Source organism: Acanthochromis polyacanthus, chromosome 7 (assembly GCF_021347895.1).
Source record: "Acanthochromis polyacanthus isolate Apoly-LR-REF ecotype Palm Island chromosome 7, KAUST_Apoly_ChrSc, whole genome shotgun sequence".
NCBI classification, from domain to species: Eukaryota; Metazoa; Chordata; class Actinopteri; family Pomacentridae; genus Acanthochromis; species Acanthochromis polyacanthus.
In genome coordinates this window covers 38606967-38632706 of record NC_067119.1, presented here as the reverse complement: position 1 = coordinate 38632706, position 25740 = coordinate 38606967, and the positions used below count along the sequence as shown (strand labels likewise).

Genomic DNA, 25740 nt, shown 5'->3' with positions numbered 1-25740 from the left:
GCGGCTCCGGAGCCGCGGGTTGCCGACCCCTGTTCTAGAAGAAGCTCTGCAGCTCCTCAGTTTACAGGAGAATCAGCTATATTTTTGCACAATTTTATTTTTATTTCATATGGAGAATGCTCACATTTATGTGTTAAAAACAACAGTGGCATCAATGTCTAACTAATAGAAATCCTCAGATTAAATGAACATTTAGTTGTTAGGATCAGAACTTTTCAATTCAATTCAGTTTTATTTACATCTCATAGCTTCACAAAGACAGAAAGGACAAAGAGTGAGAAAATATCACAAGTGAAGCAATAAAAGTACGGAAAAAGAAAGGAAAAGGAAAAGAAAGGAAAAGTAAAAGAAAAGAGAAAGTAAAAGAAAAAAGAAAGTAAAACCCAAGGGAGCTTTGAATCCTTTGGCACGAGGATTGCGTCCATTCATAATGTCAAACAGCCTGTCAATCATCTATAAAGAAATATCAGCATCTAAATCACTATCATTACAGAGTTTCATTAGGTATCAGATAGTTGAAATCAACACTCACCTATTCAAAAATATACAGAGAACAGAGTACTTATTTCTAAACTGTATGTACAATGAGTTAATATGCAAGTATTAGTATTTTCTTGACTTCCTTATTTCCATAGGTCTGCTTTGTACTACAGTAAATTTAAGAGCTTTACCACTCAAACATCTGTGAAGGTATGTGTAAGGTTATGTACAACCTTTTGTGTTTATGATGAACAATGCAATATCATTGTTATGATTCCTCCCTGTCCTACTCGGCAATCAGCCTAATCACCAGCGGCTGTGACAGAGCGCGGCTGCTCTCCATCAGTGATCAGGGCAGCATAAAAGTCTGACTCACTTCACAACTCAACGCTGGATTATTGCACTCTGTACGCTGCACACTGGACTCTACAAAGCGCATGTCGCCACATACACTTTACTGTTTGGACTCTGTTTCATGCTTCTCACCATATGCTCGCCATTACCTGGACTCCACTTCACTCCGTTAAATTACCTTGCCGGCTCCGCTTCTCACCTCCGTCTGCACTTGGACAATCTGCTCCTCAGCCATTGTTGCGCCCCTCATCTCCGGCTCCCTCTGCTCCGTTCCCCCTGTTTTCCGGATTTTCCAGTGAGTTCCCTTCCTTGGTTAGTTTAGATTTGTGTTTAGTTTTTACCTCGGCCTTCGGGTCCGCCCTAAGTTCAATTCAGTTAGTTCTCCATTCTGTTATTTCCCCTTGCTTCCCAGATTGTTTTCTACACACGTGGACAAAATTGTTGGTACCCCTCAGTTAAAGAAGGAAAAACCCACAATTTTCACTGAAATCACTTGAAACTCACAAAAGTAACAATAAATAAAAATTTATTGAAAATTAAATAATCAAAATCAGCCATCACTTTTGAATTGTTGATTAACATAATTATTTAAAAAAACAAACTAATGAAATAGGGCTGGACAAAAATGATGGTACCCATAACTTAATATTTTGTTGCACAACCTTTTGAGGCAATCACTGCAATTAAACGATTTCTGTATTTGTCAATGAGCGTTCTGCAGCTGTCAACAGGTATTTTGGCCCACTCCTCATGAGCAAACAGCTCCAGTTGTCTCAGGTTTGATGGGTGTCTTCTCCAAATGGCATGTTTCAGCTCCTTCCACATATGTTCAATGGGATTCAGATCTGGGCTCATTGAAGGCCACTTTAGAATAGTCCAACGCTTTTCTCTCAGCTATTCTTGGGTGTTTTTGGCTGTGTGTTTTGGATCGTTGTCCTGTTGGAAGACCCATGACCTGCGACTGAGACCAAGCTTTCTGACACTAGGCAGCACATTTCTCTCCAGAATGCCTTGATAGTCTTCAGATTTCACCGTACCTTGCACACTTTCAAGACACCCTGTGCCAGATGCAGCAAAGCAGCCCCAAAACATTACTGAGCCTCCTCCATGTTTCACCGTAGGGACAGTGTTCTTTTCTTCGTATGCTTGGTTTTTGAGTCTATGAACATAGAGTTGATGTGCCTTACCAAAAAGCTCCAGTTTGGTCTCATCTGTCCAAAGGACATTCTCCCAGAAGCTTTGTGGCTTGTCAACATGCATTTTTGCAAATTCCAGTCTGGCTTTTTTTATGAGTTTTTTTCAGCAGTGGTGTCCTCCTTGGTCGTCTCCCATGAAGTCCACTTTGGCTCAAACAACGACGAATGGTGCGATCTGACACTGATGTACCTTGGCCTTGGAGTTCACCTTTAATTTCTTTGGAGGTTTCTCTGGGCTCTTTGGATACAATTCCAACGATCCGTCTCTTCAATTTGTCATCAATTTTCCTCTTGCGGCCACGTCCAGGGAGGTTGGCTACTGTCCCGTGGGTCTTGAACTTCTGAATAATATGAGCCACTGTTGTCACAGGAACTTCAAGCTGTTTAGAGATGGTCTTATAGCCTTTACCTTTAAGATGTTTGTCTATAATTTTTTTTCGGATGTCCTGGGACAATTCTCTCCTTCGCTTTCTGTTGTCCATGTTCAGTGTGGTACACACCTTTTCACCAAACAGCAGGGTGACTACTTGTCTCCCTTTAAATAGGCAGACTGACTGATTATGAGTTTGGAAACACCTGTGATGTCAATTAAATGACACACCTGAGTTAATCATGTCACTCTGGTCAAATAGTTTTCAATCTTTTATAGAGGTACCATCATTTTTGTCCAGGCCTGTTTCATTAGTTTGTTTTTTTAAATAATTATGTTAATCAACAATTCAAAAGTAATGGCTGTTTTTGATTATTTAATTTTCAATAAATTTTTATTTATTGTTACTTTTGTGAGTTTCAAGTGATTTCAGTGAGAATTGTGGGTTTTTCCTTCTTTAACTGAGGGGTACCAACAATTTTGTCCACGTGTGTATTATACAAATATATATGTATATATATATATATATATATATATATATATATATATATATATATATCTTTATTAAATCATCATTAATTCACCCGTCTGTCTGATTGCCTGCTGCATGGGTTCACAACCGCCTAGATCATAACAATCATGGTTTATGACAACATTTGGATGTTGAATTTAGAGTCAGTCAGAATTGTCAACAAATTGTTCCTGATGCTCAAATCAAATTTTATTTTTTTGTTTTTTTAAAACATGTACTTGGTTCTATAATCATTAATAGTATTACCTCAATGAATTCTGCCGTTGCCTCACAGTCTTTAAACTGAGAGTACCCAAGATTCCTCATTGTGTGCAGAGCCACTGACACAGAGCGACTCAGTGTCTGCGCAGCCAGGGAGACCCTCATCTTGTGTTTCTCAAAGTAGACATGTTTGTCTGTAATTTTATTGGCAGCGTGCAGTCCATCCTTTTTTTGCGCATCATTGAGATGATTAACCCTCAAGCGACCAAGCTATTTTAGCGACTAAAATGACCGACTGGCGTCATTTATGACCCCACTATATTTTACACAGGAATATGTCTACTTTATTGCCTCTTTTTGTGCTTTCTTACCTATTCCACGCCACTGCATTTTTTAAGATGGATATTCTAAAATAACCTTCTTTTATTATTCATGGATTTGAATCATTTTTGACTCAGAGCTAAAGTAAAACCATATGAACAATATGATGCTTTGTAAGAACGCAATAACATTTATTTAGACACACTTTGTTTTATATTTACTTTTTGGTCTCTTCCACAACGTTATTCCTCTCTCCTACAATGTTGATTACAGTTACATGCAAACTGGGAAAATTGCAAATTAGGCGATGACGTCATTTAGCGACTTCTAGCGACTTTTAGGACAGCCAACAGTGACTTTCCTTACTGAGGAGTTGGCAACAGTGCTCACAAGGATTCGTGAAACTGTCACGTAAATTAATGTATGGTTTCGGGCGCACCAACACGATTTTCTCATGTTTTTCGTGGTGCACACAACGAAATTCAAACCAATGTATTTCAACCGGAGGATATTTGGTGCCACTCAGAACGTATTTCAAACGGATGTGCTACAACTGGAAAAACTACTGCAACGACGGGTTTGATTTTATTTTCATATCTGAATCTTAATCACACCCAGTGGTGTAGTCTACGTGATACACAGGTATACGCCGTATACCCACTATAAATTTTCAAAATTTCCGTATACCCACTTAAAAATGCGCAAAGATACGTATACCCAGGGGTGTAAACATGCAGGTATACGCCTTATACCCACTAGAAAAGGTCCTGAATTTCCATATAACCACTTAAAAATGCGCAAACATATATGTATCAGTATGTTTTTTGACATAACGTTCACTTTCCCATTCATAAATTCATCTTCTCTGTGTTAGGAAGCGGTGAAGCTGGATGGGGCGGGGAAGGTGTCTGGCTGAGAACAGGGCTCACTAAAGGCCGACCGCGGTCTGGATCCGGACCCAGACGCCGTCTGGAGGTCTGAAAACGAATGTCCATTGCGGTTGATGTGGATAGGCCTCCATGACTACCTTAGCCATCTTCAAAAACATAATACACATTTTGTCAATTAGATGCACTGTGTCTTTTGGAGACTGTAAGCACCTGACCTTCATGTCATAGAATATTAAAACCAAAAAAGAATGGAAATTATGTTATGACTTTATGCATTTCATTTTCACTTGTCACTAAGTATGTGAGGAAGTCTTCCACGGTGTTTTTGGTGATTTTTTTTACATTGTTACCTTTATGACAATAACACCGCAGCTATCGCCATCCTGCTGAGTTGGGTGTTTCATGACATTTCCTTTGAATTTTAAATGCACCCAGTCTGTTTTGTCATGGCAGGTCCTTCTCACCTGCAAGTATTCACTGTTTGAAAAAAGTTAATTATGCTATAAATATGTAAAATGCACAATGTTATCAAACATGTAGACAACATTCCAACCACAAATTTCTCCTTCTGTATAACTTTGTTTGGCTTGACAGATATATATATATATATATATATTCATTTTGAACTTCTCATTTTGAAGTTAAAAATGCAAGGAGAGATACACATAATAATATATGGTCAACATAGTAAGCCATTAACATAACATAGTCCGGGGACACACTAAGTACTTGAAATTACATAATTACCGTAATTTTTTTGCTGCTAAATCAGACTGAATTTGTTCTTTGCAGTTGCGTGCAGGATCATTCAGGTACACACTGCTTTCAGCTGCATTGATGTACTGTAACCAAAGTAAAAACTTTCACTGTCAGAGAAGCAGTTATTACATCATTAGAAAGAAAGACAATAGAGACAAATACCATACTAATGTTTTTGCTACTAACCAGAAACTTCCAGTGTGATCCAGTGTTTGCAAATGACACGATGGGTTTGTAATTGTCAAAGTTTACCTGTAACACCATCAGATTGAAGTTCATTTCATCAATTCAGCACGGATATTGCTGTAGTGGCTTTGTAATACCAAATTCATTGAGACAAAAATAAAATTTCATTGAGTAACATCGCCGAACAGGTAAATATGGTCGCTGCAGTAACTGTCCAAATTAAAAATGTTACCTTTGACAAACTTTGGCGACGGAATTGTTGTCTGTTCCCAGTAACTAATCAGCTGTGTAGTGATTCATGATGTACATTGTACTCCCCAAATGCAGCTCATTAGCAGTGTTGTGTATGATGCATTCCATGACCTTAGGACATATTTCACATAAATACAAAATGTTTTAATAAAACAAACTAAAAAATCAAATGTACAATAGAATGGTTCAGTAGCAATACAAATGGCATTCTTTGCAGTGAATATATCACTGGATGCATTTCAACACCCATTTTAAGAAAAAAATATTTTTATAACGATGGCAAATCACACCAGCATCACATGGGTATCTACTGTACACTCAAGCTGGAAGAGAACTGCAGTTAAGTACAACTGTCGCTACATAATATTTATTTAACATGCTGATATTTTAGGATTACAAACCTCGCCTGTCAGCCACTTGTGAGATCTCAGTGTGTTGAAGTCAATGTGCCGGACTGTGTAGTTGTAGCCTCTATTTTGAGAGGGAACCACAGCAATAACCACTTCTGTGTCTGATTTGTTCCACAAAGTAGCAAACTGTCAGACATCAAAATAATACATTATTATTCATGTTAGAAACACAGATACTGTTTTGCTAAGTTGGGGTATACATACAGTAAGCCACTGTACAATTCCTTTAACTGTCTTTTAGTAATTCTTCTTCTCCTTTTGCCTTCTTCCCTTAAGGGGTTGCCACAGCGAATCAAGTCATCGACTTTCAGTAATTATTTTTCCTACATTGTCAAAATTCTACTTATGTTTTGCTCAAAATTACAAAAAACAAATTTTAAAAGAAAATGCTCAACGACTTGCCGCTCCAGTGGTTCTCTACTACTAATTTGGCTCTATTAATATTTAAAGCAACAAACACTTAACTTTGTCAGAAGCAAATGGAAATAGATGTTAACAAATAGCAGGCAATAACTGATTGTAGAGCAGTTCACTTTTCAATACACATGAAATACATTTCAGTGTACTCTGTATTGACAACATCGAGCTCTCCATTGCATGACCTGTGTTGGAGTATCTGGTTTACTGCTACTGGAAGGTGTCTGTTGGCCCTCTGCCTCATGCTCTGTCATGTTGCATGTAGATTGAGTATCAGTTTCCATGTCGTCTTTGTTCTATTAAACACAAATTCCACTTAAATGCCAGGTTGAAATAATGTTATAGTGCATCATTCGTAGCATCCACCTTAAATGTACTTAAATCCGCTTTACAAAGAGAAATTGTTACCTCTTGGTTTAACTGAGTTGACATTTTCTGCTTCTGTTCAGTTCCAATACCGATGTCTTCAGCAGTAGCCTGTGAAAGAAAAAAAAAATTCAAAGTATAGACTTTGCAAAAATATTAACTTTAGTGGTTGAGCAATAATGACATTTTGATGTTAAATTAAGTCCATCTTTTATAATACAAGACAAGAAAAACAACAAAAGTACCTTTCTCTGTTTCTGTTTTTTCATTGGCAGGCCAGTCAAAAGGGATGAAACATATACTCCTTTATGTTTCAGACTTCGCGCCTTCCATTTCTCCTCATCCACGTTGAAGGATTTCTGAATACATAATTTAAAAAATATTTTTAAAAATTTTAAAAACTGTACGCAAGTATGCCGCGTTTAAAACAATAGGTTTCCAATTTTTAGAATATTTTAGTTCCCAATGATGTTTCAACTGCATTGCCTATTGTAATAACAAGTAATACATACTTTCTTTCTGGATCTTTCTGTGTCCGCATATTCCAGGAGCAATGCGTCATGCACTTTTTGGTATTTGGTCACAAAGTCATCCAGTCTGGTGAATCGTCGTCTCTGAAACCTTATTCTCTTCAGGTCCCACTGACTTTTTCCATAATGCCCTGTGTCCTGTTGTTGTCTGTGAAGTTCTGAAAAAATGAATCCCATCTGTGAAGTTTTTACATTTAGGGCAGTAACTGTATAACACGAATTCACATTGTTCATGGTACATTACCTGTTTCTTGGATTGTCGGACATCATTATAAGCTTATTCAGATGCTGATATGCTGGCCCTGTCCCATGACGACCAAGATTTCCTAAACAATATAAAATAACAGCAACATCAGAGGACATTTAGACTGGTTTCTAAATACATATGTGGCTGTTGCAGATTTAACAAAATTTGTTCAAAACACAAAAAAACATATCTACCAAGCATCATACCAGACCACAGGGTGGCATGTGGAAGGAAGTATTTGGCCAAAATGAAATAAATCCTGGCGCATGATAAACATTATCTTCACCATCCAAGTCAAGTGGTGCCTTGGAAATTGCCTCCTGAAAATATTCCTTCAGTGGTGTGTTTCCCATCTCATGCTGAAAAGCAATATTTACATTGTTAGACTAAAAATTACACTGCTCACAACAAATTTGCTGTCTGCGTTTTTTCAGCTGATTTAGGATGAATCTGATGCGCTGAATCCAAAAATTACATTGGTTTTACTCAATCAGGTCAAGTTTTTGAGCTATGGCCACGCCGTTCTTTACGCTTTTGTTCACATGTACGCATGTGTGGCACATTTTAGTAGAAGTTGGTGGGGGTAAAATGCCATGTCGAATAATTGTTTTGATTGGAAATGATTATTTTAATGACAAGAAGTATTCAAGTCCGATAGTTATGAGTGATTATGTCTGGGGATTATGTCGAAAAGGGATCAGTTTGAAGTCATAAAATCTCGAAATCTTTCAAAAATTGGTGTGGCAAAGCATAAAGTTGGTGGATCAAAACTAAAGTTAATGGGGCATCTTTGACGGTCCTCAGATCCGTCAGCTCATCAGAGATCCAGAGTTCGAAAACTCAATGAACGAAGTGGAACTGGAAGCGTGGAAGGCATTTGTTCTGGTAGTGAAGGACTTTCTTGGCAACAATAAAGCCAGAAACTACGCAGAACTTGTCAACAACATGCTGACTGCTTTCAGAAACCTGGGCTGCAACATGAGCATCAAGATGCACCACCTATTTTCACATATGGACCGGCTTCCTGAGAACCTGGGTTCAATGAGTGATGAGCAGGGGGAGAGATTCCATCAGGACATGAAAGAGATGGAGACCAGGTATCAAGGTCGCTGGGACGCAGTCATGATGGCTGACTACTGTCGGACCTCCCTGCCGCTGAGCATTCCAGGAGTTCGAAGAAACGGAAGTTCAAGCCCTGAAGTTTGAAAAATGGTGAAGCAACATGTAATTTTACGTGTACTTACCTTTATCAATGCCCACCATTCAGTTTACAGTAATTGATGTTTCTATCAGGTAATCAATATATGTAGTTGGAAAAACATTTTTTTCTCTAAAACATATTTAGGATGATATGTGTTGAAAAAATCAGCTACCACAAAAATGTAATCAATTTTGTCACAAGATCTGATTTTTTTCAAATCAACTTAGCATAAAAACCTGACCTGATGGAGAGAAACGGATGCCATTTCCTGATTCAGCAGTGCAAAAATACCCTAAATCAATTGTAGAAATCTAGACAACATTCAAAAGTAAAAAATTGTTGCCCAGTGTTATTAATGATATTATAAGCGCATAGCATTTCAATAAAAAAAACAACACAGCAATTAGAAGCATTTTCATTAAGACTGTGCTTGTTCAATGGCATAACATGATGAATCCATCATTTTTACACAACTGCCACAGATATGGTACATATTGTACTGAAAACCAATGACAGTAGGTCCTTCGGTGGTTGTACTGTTTTCAGACACAAACACAGACAGGCTCAAAATTTACTTGGTTTGGAACCAGTTGGATAACATCGATTCCCACAAATGACAAAACGTGATGATAGTATACATAATTTGTTAATTATGTTACTGCTGTGAGGCTATGTGTTTCTAATTAACGGTTATTATTGGATTCTCATTACCTTCAGGTTTCATTTTGAAATCCACATCAATGGTTCCTCTTTCTCTCATTAGCACTTGAAGGCTGTTGAAGTGCTTTTTCACATTATCTCCCGTGAAAGGGCTGCAGAAGACAACTGTGGCACTTTAAAGAATCTCATACATGTCTTTGAGAGTGGAAGAACATGCTAGGAGTCCAAAAAGGTGCATGCCAAGCTTGTAGTGCTTTGGAATTCTGCAAAGGTATACATATATATAAATATTGTGATCAGTGTAACTGCTTTTATTATTATGTTATAATAAATAAATAAATGTTATTATAGATGCACTTATGTTTTCTTGCAAAGATCCTTTGCATTTTTCATAATGTGGCTGAGACATCTGTGAATAATTGGCAGCTGAAACCTGTCAGTGGGATGCTGTCCAGTTGCCAAGATGAAGTATTTTGTAGTAGATCCTCCAAACCAGACCTACAAAATGTTAATGAAAGGGGGTGGAGAAGAACCATAGAACCATCACAAATAAACATGACTGGCCTCATCGTGGCCGTCTTTCCATAAAACCTCATGACGTCTGTCTGGAACGCTTGCAAAAAAATAATTGACGGATGCTGTCGTGTGGTCACATGTCACATATGTAGCTACAGGCAGCGGTGATGCCCCCTTTGAAGGATTCCTAACTACCAGCTCATACACGTAAAACGGTGGACTTCCCGCCTTTCCTTTTGAATCACACTTCCAGTTGCATCTAGATACACAATGTCCTCTTTGCACCGATGGTAGAAGACAGCAAGTGTCTTCTTCGACCACAGCATCACACCTTTTGGATGCATCAACACTTTTTGGAGTACCTCACTGTCGGTACCAGTTTGATTTTTAGTCATTGTATGCTGACTCAACAGTTCTTTCCGATGATGACATTCACCTCGTCTCTGCGTGTACGCAATGTTCTTCAGTACAGTTGTGGTTGGTGCGTCATCCCTGCACCCCGACACCATGACAGTCTCAGAAATTTTTCCATGGACTCTAAATATAGGCTCCGTGGTAATTTGGTCTCCAGAACTTCAGCCATTGATTTTCGCAAATCAGCGCAGACTGGTCTTCTTTGCAGTTCTTTACTATTGAGTCTCACAGGTCCTCCTTTGAAAGTCACACAGGCCCTCAGGGTGCTTTCGTTATTCACCTCAACATGTACATCAGTGGGGCAGTCTTTAAAATGGCAGTATCCTGAACATTTGAAAATTGGCGCCTTTGACTTGGAATGGAGGGGTTTCACATAATGGCGCTTAAAGGCAAAGCTGCAGAAGGGATTGATACTCCTGATACCCTTGGCAATAACATTAGTCCATTCTACTCCATGGAACTGTTTATCTTTCTGTGAGTTTCTGAGTTGTCGCCAATCTTTATGCTCAATGTAAAAGAAAGAATTGGACTGTGGAAAAGGACAAGTGAAAAATGTGTCCTCTGCTTGGCTGCTGTCTGTTGATACAAATGGGGATTCTTTGCCTGAGCCCTGCAAAACACAAACATTACAAATACTTATTGTAACTTGTTGGCATCCTTCTGTCTCGGAAGACAATAGAGAAGTGCGCCGGAAGTAGTCAATCAGGTGGGATGGTGGCAGCACCTGCTGTGACTGAGCAGGCCAATTCGGGAGCGACAGATCCTGTTGCAGTTACTGCAGGTGTATCCTCCGTCAGGCTCTCCCGATGCTGCTGCTAATGCTGCCCTTTGTCGTCTGCCTCTCTTTTCCTCCCACTGGTCATTCCTTCTCTTCTCACTCAGCTGCACGCTGCTCTTGACTTTGAGCCTCCAGGCATCGCAGTCTGCAGCTGAGGATTCAAGGTCAACGGGGTTGATGTTGCCAGATTTGATATCCCTTTTACATACATCTTTGAATCTGAGGAGTGGTCTGCCAGTCGGTCTGCTACCGGCAGCAAGCTCGCCATACAGGATGTCTTTGGGGATTCGGCCATCCTGCATGCGTACGACGTGCCCGAGCCAGCGTAAACGCCTTTGGGAGAGAAGGGCAAACATGCTTGGGAGATTTGCTTTGCTCCTCCTTGCCTTTCTCCCCCCTCGCCTCCCTCCTCCCGTCTTCCTCCGCCTCCTTGTCCCTCTCCCTCGCCCCCTTCCTCCTCCCTCCCCCTCGTCTTTCCGCTCTGCTGCCTGTCCTCTCCTTTCTTGTCGTCTCCTCCTCCCCCCTCCTTCTCCTGCCTTCCGCCCTCCCCCTGGGGGGTGGGGTGGGGGATGGGTGTGGGATGGGAGGGCGGGTGTGGGATGGGGTGGGGGGGCTTGGGGCTGAGGGGGAGGAGAGTAGGGGGAGGGGGACCGGGTGTGGTGCGCGGGGGCGTTCTGGCCCGGCCTGCGCCGTCTGCCCGCTGGGCGCCGGGGCTGGGGGGGTGGGGGGGTGTATGGGGGGGCACTGGGCGCGCGCGCACCTCCCTCCGCCTGGCTCTGGGTGGCGGCCCCGTTGATCGCTCCCTTAAATCACTTCACAAGCTTCGCACAATACAACTTGTAAATATACACATAGGGCACCAACACATCCCTTGGGGGGGGTGGAGAGGTACTATTCCTACTCCCAAATTCCCCTCCAATTTTAATGCAACCACACTAACCTGGGGGGTGGGTGGTTATGGGGTGGGACGTCATTAGACGGGATAGGCCCCAGTGCAGTGTTGTGCTGTGGCCCCCCGTCTATGCCCCCACCCTGACACTTCTTCCCCCAATTTTAACGCACCACATACACATTCACATTTTGGACTTGCGGTGAGACTGAGGGGGGGTTTCGTTACCCTGTGCTCTGCCTCACCAACCCCCCAATCCTAAGACACCACACATACGTGTATATACACTTGGGTGGGTCACATTCACGGTGCAGGGCTAAGTGTTCACGCAGTTGGGGAACTGGTGAACTCAGTAACAGGGTAACTCACAATAGTTTTACTGGCGTGATCTCCGGGGCTTCTCCTGCCGGGCCCGAGGGCCTGGGTTGTTGCGCCTCCCCTGGTGCTCTTCCTCTCCCTCCCTCCCTCAGGGTCGCGTCTCTCTGGGCGGCCGGAGGTGGCTGGGCTCGTCTGCCCTTTCAGTGCTGTTTGCCCGGTCCCTTGGTGCTGTTTTCCGGTGAGCGGGTGGCCTCCCAGATTTGGGTGTGGGAGGGGTGGCGTGGGTGGTGTGGGTGATGTGGTTGGATGGGGTGGGGTGGGGTGGCTGGGCGAGGGGTGGGGGGGTGTCCTGGTGGGGGGCGGGGGTGTTGGGGGTGGGTTGTGGGTGGGCGGCATGGTGGGGAGGGGGGGTGGCGTGGGTGGGGGGGCGGGGGTTTGGGGTTGGGGGGGGGGCCGGGTTGTGGGGGAGGCGGGTGGTCGTGGGGGAGGTGGGGCTGTGGGCCGGTGGGCGCCGTGGGGGTCCGCTATAGCCCGTCCTGCTGCGCGGGCCTTGGGGCTCTGGCTGTGTCAGGGGGGGTCGCTCCGGGCTCCTGGGCTGGGTCTCCGCTTGGTGGCTCTGCGGGGGGGCTGGGTGGACCTCCTTGGGCTGGAGGGGACAGCTCCCTCCTTTTGGTGGAGGTTTTCATGCATGCCAGACCCACCCACTGGCCCTACCAAAACTCAATAGAGTGTGTTCCTCCGGTTGCTGAGTCAGTGGAGGTTGCTGGGTTAGTGTCTGCAGATCTCACTCTGCTCTATCTATCCTTCTTGTGGCTCCTGAATCTTCATGATTGATCCAGTTGGGACTTTGTCGTATTAGGTGTTTGTGAAGGGTTTAGATTTGTAACTGGTTTTAAGGTGTGAATTAAAGAGTACAAACAAATAAAATGCACCTTTTCTCTTAGAACACTGTCTATGCCTCACCTTTCTGTTCTGTCCTGTGTTTGTTTTATGTTTCACTTGGGTGTGCACAGCCCTCAATGGCATAATGTAGGAACAGCTTGAAATAAACATGATAGGTTAATTTGCCATGAGGGCCGGTGATGGTCACAGTCACAAAGAAGAAAAAAAAAAAATTTGCACATGAAGCTTAAGCAATGGCACCATGAGTGGTTGGTGTCATTTTTGAGCGGACTTGCAGACAAAAAAAAAAAAAAAAAAAGGAAAATGGACAAAACGGATAACAGGGTTAGAATAATAACTCTAATTTAGCTATTATTGGTACCCATTTCCCAATGTGCTTTGCTCGCGCAACAGAGTAGACTCCGCTCGGGGTGCTGCGCAGCGAGAAATACGGCCGCCTCTTGGTCCGGTCACCCGCTCCACTCAGCGCTGTTTGACAGCGCATTTAATCCATCTTAACTCTGAATATTAAACTGATTTTCACGCATTTTTATTTTTATTGTTTTTGCTGCAAACGTCATACATGTAGCTATATGATACAGGACAAATGGTTCGGCGTATTTTAATATTCATAGCGGGATTAACAGTAATTAGAATATTCTGATATTAAGCTCGACTGTAGACACTGTAAACACACCACACACTAATATATGTTAGAGAAGCAGATAATGGCAGTAAAGTCAATTACTTTAATAATTTGAAGAGACAATGATTACGCTATAAATACATATATAAACAAAATACTGACTAATGAACACATATTTCTATATAAAACAATGTGTATATATATATATATATATATATAATCATTTTCCTGATATCCATCCATCCATTCTCTACACACCGCTTTATCCTCACTAGGGTCATGGGGGGGGGGGCTGGAGTCTATCTCAGCTGACTCGAGCGAAGGCAGGGGACACCCCTGGACAGGTCGCCAGTCTGTCACAGGGCTACATATACAGACACAATCACACTCACATTCACACCTACGGACAATTTAGAGTAATCAATTAACCTCAGTATATTTTTGGACTGTGGGAAGAAGCCAGAGTACCCGGAGAAAACCCACGCATGCACAGGGAGAACATGCACACTCCATGCAGAAAGATCCCGGGCTTTTATCCCTTCAAATTATTGAAATAATTGGGCTTACTGCCATTATCTGCTTCTCTAACATATATTAGTGTGTTTGTGTTTAAGTGTTTGCAAAATACCTGTCTACGTCCGAGCTTAATATCAGAATATTCTATTACTGTTAATCCCGCTATGAATATTAAAATACGCTGAACCATTTGTCCTGTATCATAGCTACATGTATGACGTTTGCAGCAAAAACAATAAAATAAAAACGCGTGAAAATCAGTTTAATATTCAGAGTTAAGATGGATTAAATGCGCTGTCAAACAGCGCTGAGTGGAGCGGGTGACGGACCAAGAGGGCGGCGTATTTCTCGCTGCGCAGCACCCAGCGGAGTCTACTCTGTTGCGCGAGCAAAGCACATTGGGAAATGGGTACCAATAATAGCTAAATTAGAGTTATTATTCTAACCCTGTTATCCATTTTGTCCATTTTCCAATTGTGCACAAAATCGGAAAAAAGATTCGTTATCCGTTTTTTTCGTTTTGGGTCTGGAAACAAATATTGAAAAAAACGAGTCGTTATTTCGTTTTTTTTGGTTTTGGTTTTATTTTGAAAAACGAATGAACGAATGATACACGGATTGGGAGATACCACGGTAATATTACAATCACTGTGATCTCCTTTGTTCTTGTAGAGCATCGTGATGTTGGCGTCAGCATGTCTTGGGGGACTAAACCTTCTTCCCACACTGGAGCAGAAGTTTGTGGAGATGGTCAACGAAGACGTCTTTTTTGCCAGCCTTGATGATTTCCGGTGGAATGCCATCACTACCTGGAGCTTTCCACTGGCGAGGGTGTCAATGGCTTTACTGATTTTGTCAAGGGAAGGTGGGTATCAAGTTCATCCATGACTGCCAGGGGGGTGATGCATTCAATTGCCTGTGTCGGTGACGATTGTCTCTCGTGAGTACAGCTGCTGGTAGTGCTCTGGCCCATCTCTCCATTTGCTTTCTATGATCTGTGATGATGTCACCTGAAGCAGACTTCAGCGGAGCAGTCTTGACTGCGCTTGGGCCGAATGCCTTCTTCAGTCCCTCGTACATCCCACGAGCGTTACTGCAGTCGGCGGAGAGTTGGATGCCGCGACACAGGTTCAGCCAGTAGTCGTTAGTGCAGCATTGGGCGGTCCTCTGGGCGTCACTTCTGGCCTTTCTGAGTGCAGCAAGTGTCTTTCTCAGAAGGGTCTCTCTTGTACTCAATCAATGCGGCACGTTTAGCTCTGTTCACTGTTCACTGGCTCTAGTTCAGTGATCCTTGCCTCAAACCAGTCAGGATTCTTCTTCTTCTGCTTACCAAAGGTGTCGATGGCAGAGTTATAGATGGCTCACGGATGTGTCCCCATCTCACTTCCGCTGTGTTGGTTGGACAGTCTTCAAGGGCCTCCTGGAGTGAATCTACAAATCATGCCAGGCATCGGGAAAAAGACGTGAAGACTGTGTTGATGCGGGGCCGTCCTTTTTTGCCTAGCCTTGTGGATTCTCTAGTTTGAGATGAACACGTGCTGCAACTAGCGTGTGGTCTGTGTCGCAATCTGCCACTGTGGTAGCTGCGAGTATTCTGAACGCATTCAGTGAGTCTCTCCTGGTGATGACGAGATCCAGCTGGTGCAGTGGCGGGACCGGGGTGGCACCAGGACACTCTTTGTTGAGGTTTGATTGGAAAAATGTGTTTGTGATGCATAGGTCATTGAAGGTACACAACTCGAGGAGTCTCTGCCGTTTTCGTTCATTTTGCCAACACCAGAGTGACCAATGCAACGAAGCCAGGAGTCACGGTCGGCTCCGATACGGGCATTGAAATCACCAAGCAGGTACAGGTCCTCTGTGGCAGGAAATCGCCTTGATGGTGGTCTCCAGCTCCTCGTAAAACTCATCCTTCGCCTCAGCACTGGAGCTAAGAGTGGGAGCGTAGACACTCAGGATGTTCACGGGACCCGATGAGCTCGAGAGGCATAGGGGGAGGATTCTTGGCGTGCCTTTGGACGGCGGTTCAACTGTGGACAGCAGGCTGTTCTTCACCGCCAGTCCAACACTGTGTATGCGTGGCTCCTCTGGTTCCTTGCCTTGCCAAAGAAAGTATATTCTCATTCTCTGATACTGCCGCTAGCTGCGAGTCTTGTCTCTTGCAAGGCCGCAATGTCAATGTTGAGTCTCTTTAGCTCGCGGTTGATGATGGCTGTCTTTCTCGGATCATCAACTTGATGTGGGTCGTTGAAGAGGCCAGGACACATGGTCCTAGCATTCCATGTTGCCAGTCTCAGTGCTGGCGCTTGGTTTTAGCAGGTGCACGGTTTACGATCTGCTCTTCGGAGTTTGTCCTAGCCCCAAGCCCCCGATGAAGCAAGCAGATCGTGGCGGGTCAGCATCTAATTGGCTGGGGGCTGCCCGGCTTGAGGTGGGCTATGGCTGACTAGTCGGGATTTCGATGATCCCTCCCACCGTCGGAGACAACCCGTAGCGTCCAAGCTTACACCGATATGCTCTAGACTTATAATTCGTAACTGCTGTCTCCCGTGTTGTTTCTGTCGCTGGAGCAGCGGCACTGAAGTGACCTCTCCAGGGCGCAAGCCTGGGCAAAGTGTATGGAGATCTTGGTCTGCCCAGTCCTCAAGACCCCCCTCTCGGTCTCGCTGATGTGTTCCAAAGGAAAGCAGAGCAGTACGTTTGGCACCAGGTTGGCTGCAGGAGTTGCCGGAGTCAGTTAGCTCTGCACGCTGATCCGCCTTCAGGGCTCCACTCCTGATTGGTAGGTTTACTCCCTTACACTTGGCCGTTGGATCGTTGATCTCATCCGCCCCCTAGCCGTTGTCTACTTATTGCAGTTCCTCTGCCGAGCTTAGTGATGCAGTGTAAACACCACCCCCTCACGTGGTTTAGCCTGCCAGCTCAAGCGGTGTATCGGGGTGTGACGCTTGGAGTCAACACGTGAGATATTAGGAGATGGATGGGGACCAGTGGCGCTCGCCTGCCCTACCAGGTAGGGCCCAGCATGCTGAACTGTCAAAGGTACTACCCCTACCCAGAGCCCCCTACACCCCAATTGTTACTTATTGTGACAATTCAATGGTATACATGCAGATTCATAACATTTTAAATAACACTTCTGTTGAGGAACAGTAATTTCTCATGCAAATATTTGTCAATTATACATGTTATGGGAACATAAATGTTTTTCAATGTTTTCATGATCCAGTCATCCAAAAGTTATATTCACCTTTAAAATTAGAAAGTCTAACCTCTGCCTGCGTAGGATCAATACAGTTACCTTTTCTGTGAAGGATTCACATTTGGGTTGGCTGTTGTCACTGTCTCTTTCTGTCAATGGGGTAAGGCGACTAGAGTCAAGGTCAGTGTCAGTTGTAGTCTTCACAACCTCCTGAAAAAAGAAAAAGTGTAAAACTTGTAACATTAACTACAATAATATGTATGATCTTTTAACAAAAACAATATACGGTATAGTAACAATTTACTAAATTGGCAGTCACTTGAGAAAATTCACCTTTTTTGAGGTAAGGTATGACTTCTGTGTCATGATCTGGCAGTTGATCTACTCCTTCATTTATGTCATCATTCTAGGTATTAAAATAAGAACATATTTATCCAAAAAACATCCATGACAGACAGACACACAGACAACGCTGGGTCTTCTGTCACAGCACTCAGCACATCAGTTTCACTCTTGGTGTAACAACAATCAAATGAAAAACAGTGTCAATAGCAGAGCTTCTCCATCTCACCTCTTCCTACATGCTGAACAGGGAGAAGCACACATGCAGAAACCATCAGGTCACCTTATGTGTCTCACAAAGACAAAGTGGTTCAAACCAAAATTCTCAAATTGGGAGTCACCACAAGAGTTGTCAAATAGGGCTACCCACTGTGTACTAACCCTCCCACTGCAAAACATGGATGCTGGTGTCCCAACACAGAAGAAAAGCACGTAATTCTACAAAATCATTGCATTCCAGGAGATAACCATATGAAGTAGAGCGATCCAATGACAAGACTGTGCAAAGCTGTCATCAAAACGAAAAAGGACTAATAATCTGGAATGTAGGGAGTAATTGCATAGAAAAAAACATTAAACCATGTAATTGTGTGTGCAAACTTTTACCTGCTGGTGTATATATACAAGCCTTGGTTTGACAGAACCTTACTGACCATGGAGGAAACGTTGTCTTCAATGGAGGATTTCTCGGTCGTCACATCTGCCACTTGGCTTTCATTATATTCAGATGTCCTCTACATACAAAGTGTTCAGAAATACAATGAGAAATCATCATAATCAATATGAATATGTTATGAAAGATATCCAACAATTCTGATATAAGACATAGTTGAATAGTACAAAGTATAAGAATCTGCAGCCAGTTACATCATGTCTATTTTACATCATTAAAAATATCAATAAATAATTACCTTCTGTAGACGTCTGGTAGCCGTGTAAATGTTTTTGCGATTTGCACTTGTATTGGGCAATTGCGAATCTTGGTATACTTTTCCAAAAATGCCATCTGGATTGCGAATACTGCATTCTTTAAAATATTCCCCAGATTCAGAAACCCTGTGTATGGATGTCATTATTACGGTGGCCGACAAGGGCATACGCGCCGCAAACAAAAAAAACGCAATACAAACGATCAAAACGCTGCAAACACAGGAATGATGCAAACCCAAAAACACATAAAACAATGCAACAGAGAAATGCTGCAACAGAGAAATGCTGCAACAAAAAAGATGCATTCACAAAAACGCTGCAAAAGCAAAAACACACAAACCGACAAAACAAATGCAAAAGGGAAATGCTGCATACAAACCCCGAAACAACTGCAAGAGAGAGATGCTGCAAATTCACGGAAGGTCGCCAGGCCACTAGGGGGAGCTGACCATACGGAAGGGACCGATCAGAACGGCGTCCCGAGCAACGGTCTGCTAGACAGACGCACGCTAATATTTGCTACGTAAATTTGCTGCTGTTGGATAATACTGTAAGAGACTAGGGCCGAGTGTTTAAAAAAGACGTAAGGGAAAACAACTTTTTATTCTCCTCTCCAACTGTTTGCAAACTTTCTTATCCAGCTGTCTTCTTTGGCAACTTCCTCCTGTGTATTTCCTGTCGGTATAAAAGATCAGTCCCTTCCATGTGGTCAGCTCCCCCTAGTGGCCTGGCGACCTTCCGTGAATTTGCAGCGTCTCTCTCTTGCAGTTGTTTCGGAGTTTGTATGCAGCATTTCCCTTTCGCATTTGTTTTGTCGGTTTGTGTGTTTTTGCTTTGCAGCGTTTCTGTGAATGCATCGTGTTTTTTTTTTGTTGCAGCATTTCTCTGTGCATTTGTTTTATGTGTTTTTGGGTTTGCATCATTCCTGTGTTTGCAGCGTTTTGATCGTTTGTATTGCGTTTTGGCCGTTGTATTGCGTTTTTTGTTGCGGCACGTATGCCCTTGTCGGCCACCGTACATTATATCCTCCAGGCTTTTGATTGTTCTTCGTCCCTTAAAATGCAAATAGAAGATGTAGGTATGTGACAGTAAATGTTAGATGATGTACTGTAACTTTGATTTATCATAGCTTTTTAGGTCAAAAAAGAGATGCATTTACACGAGCACACTTCCAAAGGCTCCTGTCATATTGTAGTCATTGTTATAGCATGCACATGATGTCGGATCAGACTGTCATTTAGAAACATCAGATTATCACATAGGTGTCAATGAGACACGGCAGGCTGAATAAATATCCTGTGATATGCATATGAAAGGCTTGCAGAGACAGTCAGCTGGAGGATGTAGATGTGTTTAAACTGCACAGCCATTTGGCTCTCCTGTGGTTATTCTAGGAGGGTAAGAAAATCCTGGGAATGCATGTGTAAATCTCTGTCTCTGTAGTTTTCCCTCTCAGAAATGTGACTTTGTGAGTTTCAGTGCACAGATAAAGATATGCTGACTTCCTGATCCTGAATCTGATCGTGGTGACTTTTCTTCATCAACAGCATGACAAAGGAGTCAGAGCTGTAAATGATGTGACTCAATAGAAAATAAGACAGCACAAACTGAATAGTGGAAAACCTGTGTCCTTATATTGTCCTGTGTTTAGTGCTAGACATACCTTTCCGAAGGTGGAAAAAGAGCAGAATCTGAAATGAAAATGCTTAGACAAAAATGTTCAATAAACCATCGTCAAAGTGAAAGATTACAGAACATTTTTATTTTTCCACAGCATATTATGTTGTCCACATAAATGATCAAACTTAAATAATCATTGAATGTGCACTACAAACTGCTGGATAAAATATTGAAACATTGTCAAAATCCAGATATCCACACCCTCAAGTAAAATTCAATAAAGTCTGCAAAGATATGCTGTGCTCTCTGTTCCTAAGTGCAACCTCTCAACATGTAACTAGAATTTCTCTGGCTGTCTTTCATGCATACACAGCAATGTAACAGAAATAAGAAAAGTTCAAAACACAGCCTGGAATACACATTATCAGAATTCAGAACTGGGCTAACTTCGAACTATTGATCGAGTAAAACCAAAAATGTCACTTTTTTTATGAGTTTAATTCAAAAATAATAAATATTTCAACTGGATTGAATGCTTACCTTGCTTTGTTCGTACTCATTGTTGAAGAAATTTCACTCTCTTGCTGTAATGGTGTGATTTTATTCGTATTTCCGGTAATACGGTGGATTTACCTACACAGAGTATGGGTCTATAAGGGTAAGCCTTGGGACTTTTCGTGTGCACTGGTCAACATTACCTGTAGTTTTTATAGCCATCAGAGTCTGGGTGTGGGGTTAGTTCGAGCAGCCAATGTTTGTCTGAGAAAGATTCAAACTCGAGAAACTGCCACTCCCTCCAGTTCACCACATTGAGCAGGTGAACTTCACGAAAGACAATTTCAATATTACAAAAGGAAATTCCTACAATTGAGAAATATAAACCAAAATATATATATAATTTTTGAAACTCTCACAACAATTAAGTCCATTCTGAAAGCTTACCTGTTGTAAGGTGCATTTAATTAAATTCTTTTAACAGTTACTTTAAGTCTTATTTTATGACAAACTCTGCACTGAAACTTTTGTTTCAATTTTAAAGTGTTCTTGTTTTGAGCACTTTTAAATATTTTAAAAATGTATTTCTTTTTTTCAATGTGTTGTCATCCACTTTTGTAATGTCTTTGTGAAGCCACTATGCAGCACCTTGTTGTTAAAATGTTCTATATAATGCCTAATTTCACATTAAAGACAATCTGAGAGACTCACATTAACCAAAACCAGAAGCAATATAATAGACAGACAGGCTTTCATGTACAAGAACATTGCTTCAGACGCCGTTGTGCACAAACAACAATAAATGTACCAAATGAAGGAAGAATTTGAATAACTCTGTAAAAATAATAAAACAGTTGAGTATGAACTTCACAACAATTTCAGTGGCACCATCCAGGGTCAATATGAAAATGGATTTTCAAGTTGAGGCTGATGTGCGACAACAGACAAATGAACCACAAGCATTGGCCAGGGATCAACAATCTGCTTATACAACAGATAAAAAATTGGTTTGTTGTACTCACAACCCTGGTGAGGAATAAGCGGTTAAGAAGATGGATGGATGGTTTGTGTACTTTTGTTACACCTTTGTACTTGTTTGTGTACCTTCGTGGTTATAAACACATAAAGTGTGCCTGCGAAACCATGTGCTGTCCAGGCAAGAAAGATATGCATCTATGTTAGATTTCTGTCTGGTCTTGTCCAGGAAAACAAGAGTCCATTCACTCGTTTACTTGGGTAACAATTCAGACTATAGTTGTTTTGACAACTCTCAGGTGGAACTAATTCTTCAAAATGTGTGAAGGATGGTCATTTTCCTAAGGAGCCACATAACAGTTGCTGAGGTGGCCCCCATGTTTCCATTATGGACGTAGACGATTGAAATTGCAGCATACTTTGACATTAATTGTGATAGAGTGGTCTTTTGTAGCCACCTTGTGGTTGAAGTATGTAACGGCAGCAGTGTGTTACTTTATGTTTTGACCAACCATTTTACAGAGACTCTTACCTCTGTGCTGTTGTATTCTTGTTCCGGGCGTCTCTCAGTAAAGACGTATGTTAACAGTTTTCTCTCTGGAGCTACAGTGCCTGTGAAAGTATTCGGCCCCCTTGAACTTTTCAACCTTTCGCCACATTTCAGGCTTCAAACAAAGATATAAAATTTTAATTTTTTGTCAAAAATCAACAACAAGTGGGACCACAATCGTGAAGTGGAATGAAATTTATTGGATATTTTATGCTTTTTTAACAAATAAAAACTGAAAAGTGGGGCATGCAATATTATTTGGCCCCCTTGCATTAATACTTTGTAGCGCCACCTTTTGCTGCAATTACAGCTGCAAGTCGCTTGGGGTATGTCTCTATCAGTTTGCACATCGAGAGACTGAAATTCTTGCCCATTCTTCCTTGCAAAACAGCTCGAGCTCAGTGAGGTTGGATGGAGAGCGTTTGTGAACAGCAGTCTTCAGCTCTGCCCACAGATTCTCCATTGGATTCAGGTCTGGACTTTGACTTGGCCATTCTGACACCTGGATACGTTTATTTGTGAACCATTCCATTGTAGATTTGGCTTTATGTTTTGGATCATGGTCCTGTTGGAAGATAAATCTCCGTCCCAGTCTCAGGTCTTTGCAGACTCCAACAGGTTTTCTTCCAGAATGCTCCTGTATTTGGCTCCATTCATCTTCCCATCAATTTTAACCATCTTCCCTGTCCCTGCTGAAGAAAAGCAGGCCCAAACCATGAGGCTGCCACCACCATGTTTGACAGTGGGGATGGTGTGTTCAGGGTGATGAGCTGTGTTGCTTTTACACCAAACATATCGTTTTGCATTGTGGCCAAAAAGTTGGATTTTGGTTTCATCTGACCAGAGCACCTTCTTCCACATGTTTGGTGTGTCTCCCAGGTGGCTTGTGGCAAACTTCAAATCAGACTTTTTATGGATATCTTTGAGAAATGGCTTTCTTCTTGCCACTCTTCCATAAAGGCCAGATTTGAGCAGTGTACGACTGATTGTCCTATGGACAGACTCTCCCACCTCAGCTGTAGATCTCTGCAGTTCATCCAGAGTGATCATGGGCCTCTTGGCTGCATCTCTGATCAGTCTTCTCCTTGTTCCAGGTGAAAGTTTAGAGGGAAGGCCGGGTCTTGGTAGATTTGCAGTGGTCTGATACTCTTTCCATTTCAATATGATTGCTTGCACAGTGCTCCTTGAGATGTTTAAAGCTTGGGAAATCTTTTTGTATCCAAATCCGGCTTTAAACTTCTCCACAACAGTATCTCGGACCTGCCTGGTGTGTTCCTTGGTCCTCATGATGCTCTCTGCACTTTAAACAGAACCCTGAGACTATCACAGAGCAGGTGCATTTATACGGAGACTTGATTACACACAGGTGGATTCTATTTATCATCATCAGTCATTTAGGACAACATTGGATCATTCAGAGATCCTCACTGAACTTCTGGAGTGAGTTTGCTGCACTGAAAGTAAAGGGGCCGAATAATATTGCACACCCCACTTTTCAGGTTTTTATTTGTTAAAAAGTTTAAAATATCCAATAAATTTCATTCCACTTTACGATTGTGTCCCAATTGTTGTTGATTCTTGACCAAAAAATAAAATTTTATATCTTTGTTTGAAGCCTGAAATGTGGCGAAAGGTTGAAAAGTTCAAGGGGGCCGAATACTTTCACAAGGCACTGTATATAAATAAGTATTAAATAGCATTCCCATACTTGTAACATTGCTTCAGCATAACAAAACATATTTTGCACATGAAACAAAACATAATTCCATTCACAGCCCACAACAATCATCTTTAAATAAAAATGTTAATTTTTTTCTGAGAAACCATTGTGCTTTGGGTGTTCCCTGCACCTGTTAGTGCCTATTGAGTAAAATACTTCTCATCAGTTTCAGTTTTTTATGATCCAGCCAAACATACTTGCAAAAACTAAAACTTACTCCTTTTAGAGAAGTCTCCCTTTGGACTTCTTCCTCTTTGCCTTTTTTTCTTGGAGGAGGATAAAGATGAATCCGAAGATGATGATGATGTGGAGGATGATATTGTTGAGGATGAGCTTGTTGATGATTCGGATGAAGGTTTCCTGTGTCTCTTTTGTTTTCCTAGGTTAAAAACGAAAGAAATATCATTTTTTTCCCCTATAACATAGTAATTATTTTCAGGATTTATTTTATTCGATCACTAGCAATACTATAAATTTAAAAAAAAAGGCCAAATCTACTTCAGAAAACTAAAATTTGTTACACCAACCTTATGGAGGAGGAAGGAAAGCCTGTGCCTGCTGCCGATCCTCTATTGCGCTTGACAGTTCAGCTCTGAGCTGGTCACGCTTGTCCAGGATTTTTTTTTCTCTTCCTTAAGTTTGTTTACCATAACCGTTGCCGTGGGAGCTGTGTTCTGACTGCTGGTACTGTCACGACTCAGACGTGTGAACCCAAGCAGCAGGCATGGACAGGTGGTTGAAATAAATTATGATTTAATGCAAACAAGAAAATTAACAGACAACTCTTAATAATTGTGACAGGAGGGAAACCAAGGGAGAAGAACATAAACTAAACTAAACCAATGGCGGACCCGAAGGCCGAGATAAACTAACAAACAAACTAAACTAAAATATGGGGAGAAAAAACTCACAGATGGTCCAGAGTATAGTCCAGAATCTGACGGGTGGCAAGATGGGCAAACAAAGCTGAGCCGAGGGGGAGACGTGGCGGGGGGCTGGGAAACAGGTAACAGTCCAAAAGTGGAAATAGAGTCCAGTAATGGCTTGCCGGGAACAGGGAACGATGTGCAGGGTTTGGCAGAGTGCATCGTGGTCTTGGAGGATGAGAGGATGAGAGGATGAGAGGATGAGAGGATGGAGCATGGAGCGTGAATGAACCGGCAAAGAGATGTGCAGGAAGGCAGGCTTATATGCTGCGGAGATTAACAATTCCTGTCAGCTGTGCTCTCCGCACAGTCGTTCATAATTAGGCTGATTGCGTCACCGCCCCTGAGCAGGCAGATCATGGCAGGTACCAGCTTGGAAAAAATAAAACAAACAAAAAAACATTTATACTCGGAAATGTTGGAAAGAGTAACTTGCAGGTATTTTATTTCAAAACCTTGAATTTACGTTATTGTGGGATAATTTTAGTCCAATGCAACACATGTCAATAGAATTAAATCATTGACATTTTATATAGGGCAGTATTTGGGCCAGTGGTTAACACTGTTCTGGGTCCTGGGTTGGATTCCCTATACTGCGATCTTTCTGTGTGAAGTTTCTGGGATACTCCCACCTCTAAAGAGATGTATA

At 42.1% G+C, this 25740-nt stretch overlaps 2 long non-coding RNA genes across 2 annotated transcripts in view; both read right to left on the bottom strand.

The window, feature by feature from the left end:
- LOC127534747 (uncharacterized) overlaps positions 1-24942 on the bottom strand; it is a 41731-nt gene extending 16789 nt beyond the window's left edge. Inside the window, exons 1-2 of the long non-coding RNA XR_007943117.1 lie at positions 24693-24942; positions 24383-24544 (exon numbers count right to left, since the gene is read on the bottom strand). This is a non-coding gene — a long non-coding RNA (uncharacterized LOC127534747). The remainder of the gene's footprint in view (positions 1-24382; positions 24545-24692) is intronic.
- Positions 5738-10200, bottom strand: LOC127534745 (uncharacterized). The gene is made up of 7 exons (XR_007943115.1): positions 9424-10200; positions 7706-7870; positions 7509-7590; positions 7247-7422; positions 6980-7093; positions 6777-6845; positions 5738-6664 (listed from the first exon to the last, which is right to left on the bottom strand). It is a non-coding gene; the product is annotated as an uncharacterized LOC127534745 (long non-coding RNA).
- Positions 24943-25740: the final 798 nt, after the last annotated feature.